Source organism: Propithecus coquereli, unplaced genomic scaffold (genome assembly GCF_000956105.1).
Source record: "Propithecus coquereli isolate 6110/MARCELLA unplaced genomic scaffold, Pcoq_1.0 Scaffold34, whole genome shotgun sequence".
NCBI classification, from domain to species: Eukaryota; Metazoa; Chordata; class Mammalia; order Primates; family Indriidae; genus Propithecus; species Propithecus coquereli.
In genome coordinates, this window is record NW_012149063.1 from 606,592 (window position 1) to 611,227 (window position 4,636).

Genomic DNA, 4,636 nt, shown 5'->3' on the forward strand with positions numbered 1-4,636 from the left:
ACTACAGGCATGCGCCACCATGCCCGGCTAATTTTTTCTATATATTTTTAGTTGTCCGATTAATTTCTTTCTCTTTTCAGTAGAGATGGGGTCTCGCTCTTGCTCAGGCTAGTCTCGAACTCCTGAGCTCAAACAATCCGCCCGCCTTGGCCTCCCAAAGTGCTAGGATTACAGGCGTGAGCCACCGCGCCCGGCCTAGTACAACTTTTCTAATAGTGTAGCAGGCTATGAAGTTGCCGGTCATCTTGAGCAATGTGGAATGGTCTATGGAATATTACAATTCACAATTTAGAAAGCAAATTGTGCCGTGCTGTAAAACTTTGTTATTCAAAATGTTGTCCATGAATCCAAACACTAGCATCACCTGGAGGCTTATTAGAAATGCAGAACCTTGGGCCCCCCATCAGTCCCACTGAATCACAATCTGCATTTTAACAAGATCCTCAGATGACTCATGCACACATTAAAGTTTGAGAAGCTATATTCTATGACAGAACAGACTGATCCTCTGGGTAGTTTACATATGGTTCAGCTCATTCTGATTCCATTTGATTTAAGTATGCAATTTGGAGTGGGAGGTGAGTGTGGGAAGAGTGTAGAGGAGTTTGCTAATGATGGACTGAGCATGGATTTCTAAATGTATGTAAATTGGGATTTCAATCTCTTTTTCATTTTCAATTCATTTTGGTATGCCCAATTGATATCCTAATATGATTACTATCAGTCTTGAGGAATTTACTCCACATATTTCTTGTCTGTGATTAAACTTTACATGCACTTGGCTGAATGCAAAAGAATTAGATTAGCAGAGGCCAAAAAAAGGGAAGCTTTAGGAATGATTTATGTTCTGATGAAGCTGGCCTGTGGAGATTGTAGCACAGGGGACGCAAAAATGAGGTTGGCAAACTTATCGAAGTTACATGAGATAACAAACTCCACACATCACACCTCTCTTCTCTTTATCTGTGTTTTCTTTGGTTTCCATGCAAAGGTTTTGAAAGGCCTCTTTTTTAAAAGCTCATAAAAGTTATTCTGGAGTATAGCCATTATTTACTATCAAGATATGACTTAAATTTAACAGTGAGCTCAGATTTACAGGTACATTGAAAATATCAAGAGCTAAATTTAAAAACACAGGGTGAGATGAACGTAGCGGCTCATTTTATTTTTATTTCATTTTATCTGTACATTGCACAAGTACTCTAATTAGTATGTATCATTACTTTTAAAAGAAAGAAAATCATTTCACTATGACATCCTTGATTTCAGAGTTTATACGATTATATGAGTGACTATGATGGCCTTATATACTAGTTAAACTTCTTAACTAGCCACAACAGTTCCGTACTTGCAGTAGTATTTATGTATAGCTCTTTCATAAACAGTAGATTTTTAAACTTACACTTGCAATAAATCAATAAAGTGCAGCTACCTAATGTCCTGCATTTTTAAGATTTAGTAAATAGTGTATATTGATAAGTCCACCCCAGGATTCAGGACTAACAATGCCTGTTGGATTAGTTCCCACCCTTGTCCTCAACCGAAGGTCCAGGACAGCACAGAAAGGCTTTATGATTTTCCACAGCCTTCTTTTCTATACCTGATGATCCACTCCCACTCCCAGGTTATGTGCAATTGCTCTCACCACCTCTATTTTGTTTGGTCCATTTCCTCACTTATGTTTTGGTGTCAAATAAAGCAGAATGCTGCAGTGTGCACGTTGGTGCATTCCATTCACATTTACTTTGAGATATACTAGTATGGTTAGTTGTTCCAAAGATTCTAAGAGGACTTGGCTCATATGAAATTAAATGTCAAGCATAGCAAATCCAAAATTTCACAAATTTGGGTGATGTAATAGATATGAAAAAGAAAATAATTCAATCAGTACAAATGATTTTGTTTTTTTTTTTTAATTCAGAATATTATAGGGGCGCAAATGTTTTGGTTACATTATTTGCTTTTGTACAGTTTGATTCAAAATTATAAGTGTATCTATCACCCAGATAGTGTGCATTATACCCATTAGGTGTGAATTTACCCATCCTCTTCCCCCCGCACCTGCTTGATTTCCGTTAAATTTTAACGTTTACATAAAAGTGTCGATTCATTAGTTCCAATTTAGTAGTGAGTACATATGGTGTTTGTTTTTCCATTCCTGTGATACTTCACTTAGAAGAATGGCCTCCCTTTCCATCCAGGTTGTTACAAAGAGCATCACTTTACCATTTTTTATGACCGAGTAGTACTCCATGGTGTACATATACCACATTTTATTAATCTACTCATGTATTGATGGGAACTTGGGTTGTTTTCACATCTTCGCAATTATGAATTGTGCTGCTATAAACATTTAAGTGAAGGTGTCTTTTTTATAAAATGCCTTTTTTTCCTTTGGATAAATACCCAGTAATGGGATCACTGGATCAAATGATAAGTCTACTTTTACTTCTTTGAAGTATCTGCAGACTACTTTCCATAGAGGTTGTAATAGTTTGCAGTCCCACCGAGAGTGTATAAAAGTTCCTTTCTCTCTGTATCCATGCCAGCATCTGTTGTTTTGGAATTTTTGGTAAAAGCCATGCTCATTGGAGTTAGGTGATATCTCACTGTGGTTTTGATTTGCATTTCCCTGATAATTGAGTACAAATTATTTTGACTAATTGTTTCTATTACACTAATATAAAAATCCAATTTGGGAAATTTCCTTTAGATATTTAAAAACAGTTAGTTGGAAAGTGAATAGTGGGAGACTTAGGTACTGACATTTGATCTACATGTATACAGAGTAAAAAACTCTATTTTTTCTACTGAAAAACACTGGAGCAACAAATGCTTCAAATAGCACAGGTGAATGGGTAAGGTAATGTTCACCAAATTTATATTAGTTGGAATTTTTTATGTGGCAATTGCCAGCTTTTCAATTTTATTCTCTAAAACATAATTTTAATTTTAATCTTCTAAGCCATCAACATGAAAAATGCTAATAGAGAAAATATATATTCAAAGTCACTTTTTCAAGGCCTTTGTAATAAACTTGGGAAATTACCTGCTGTATTTCTCTTTTTATTCTGCTCCATTAAAGCTAAATTCATTCCTTATTCTTATAATGGCCATTCATCTCTTCTGACAGATTTTACAAAACAAACTGAGGGTTCTGTTGTTTTCAGTTTTCTACTACTCTTTAAGCAGTGGGATCCTTCCAGTTATTAATGTTTCTAAAATATTGAAATGTGTGTAGTATATGTATTTGTATAAGTGATTGTTATTTACATTTCATGTTTTTGTTTAAAATCAGACATTTTAGAGTAATGTTGTCCAATAGAAATTTCTTTGATAATAACACAAGTGTCCTGTATCCATGTTGTCCAATATGGTAACCACAAGCCACATGTGGCTATTAAACAATTAAAAAGTGGCTAGTGCTACTGACCAACTTACTTGTTAATTTCATTGAATTGTTATTAATGTGTATGTAAATAGTCACTGTATTGGACAGAAAAGTTTTAGAAGATGACATTTGCTCAAGGAACTCATTGTTCATCCTTTTCATAGGAAGTGATCCAGATGCTAGTTATTTAACTTAACTTATCCTTTATCTGTAAATTTACCTAAATTAAAATGTATGCGGCAGAAATACAAAATATCATCTGTGAATACTACGAAAACCTCTACACAAACAAACTAGAAAACCTAAGGGAAATGGACAAATTTCTGGAAACACACAACCTCTCAGGCCTAAATCAGGAAGAAGTAGAAATCCTAAACAGACCAAAAATGAGCAGCAAGATGAAAGCAGTAATAAAAAATTCTCCCCCAAAAAAACAGCCCCAGACCAGACAGATTCACAGTTGCGTTCTACCAGACCTACAAATAAGAACTGGTACCTAACCTACAGAAACTATCCCATAACATCAAGAAAGAGGAAATTCTCCCTAACTCATTCTATGAAGCCAGTATCACTCAGATACCAAAGACAGGAAATGACACAACAAAAAAAGAAAACTACAGACCAATATTCTTTATGAACATGGATGCAAAAAATTCTAGCAAACTGAATTCAACAGCACATCAAAAAAACAATCCAACATGATGAAGTGGGTTTGATCCCAGGGATGCAAGAATGGTTTAACATATGCGAATAAATAAACATGATTGACCACATAAACAGAAACAAAGACAATATGATCATCTCAATAGATGCAGAAAAAGCATTCAATAAAATCCAGTACCCTTTTGTGATAAAACCCTTTAACCAAATAGGCATCGAAGGAACATACCGCAAAATTATAAAAGCCATATATGACAAACCCACAGCCAACATACTACTGAATGGGGAAAAGTTGAAAGCATTTCCCCTAAGAATTGGAATATGACAAGGATGCCCACTGTCACCATTTCTACTCAATATAGAATTGGAAGCCCTAGCCAGAGCAATCAGGCAAGGGAAACAAATAAAGGGAATCTAAATCAGGAAAGGTCAAATTCTCCCTGTTTGCTGACAATATGATCTTGTATCTAGAAAACCCCGAAGACTCCAACAAATAAGTAAATTCAGCAAAGTCTCAGGTTGCAAAGTCAATGTACACAAATCAGTAACATTTCTATGTACTAAAAACAGTCAAGATGAGAGTCA

At 35.2% G+C, this 4,636-nt stretch overlaps 1 protein-coding gene across 1 annotated transcript in view; it reads left to right on the forward strand.

Annotated features, from left to right (window-relative positions):
- Positions 1-4,636, forward strand: part of XIRP2 (xin actin binding repeat containing 2) — a 369,301-nt gene that overhangs the window by 221,102 nt on the left and 143,563 nt on the right. The gene's annotated exons all lie outside the window — the stretch shown is intronic.